The sequence below is a fragment of the Anneissia japonica genome, unplaced genomic scaffold (genome assembly GCF_011630105.1).
Source record: "Anneissia japonica isolate Jap-2015-1 unplaced genomic scaffold, ASM1163010v1 scaffold284970_len119093_cov105, whole genome shotgun sequence".
Lineage (NCBI taxonomy): Eukaryota > Metazoa > Echinodermata > Crinoidea > Comatulida > Comatulidae > Anneissia > Anneissia japonica.
The window spans coordinates 77784-78386 of NW_022734788.1; positions in this window are offsets into that span (position 1 = coordinate 77784).

Below are 603 nucleotides of genomic sequence, written 5' to 3' on the forward strand. Positions count from 1 at the left end.
ATTCTATCAAAAGTATGCTGCTGCATTCGCGTAATATTAAATTAATACATTTTTATAACATATTTGACAGCTGATTCATGTAAACATTGTCACGTATAAAATGCATTCGTGTATACTTGTTGTTTTTATTTTTGTTTTTTCATATAGAAAAAGACCTTTCTTGTTTTAATTGTTCCATCAGATTTTGCATGAACCCATTTCAAATAGACCAATATGCGATACATTTTTCTAAATAAAAAAAAAAGAGTAGATAAACTTCAAAATTAATTTTATTATTTTTAACCACACGTCTAATCTTACAAGCATTCAAACATTTATTTGCAGTTGATGAGATTTCGAGAAAATGAAATCTTTAAAAACTCAATTCTGTCGACTACAAACAGGCACCATTTGTTTCAGTTGCTGGTCGACATTTTCAAAACAAAAAAATAAAGTAGATACACTTTTTAAAATAATTACATGGATTGTCTTAATAAAAACATTACAGACATTTTGCAGTTGATGGGATTTCACAGGGAAAATGTTTTTAGCCAATAGTTCCCTTCAGTTGCCAGTCGACATGAGCCAAGTTCCTTTCAGTTTCGTTCAGTTCCTTTCAGTTGC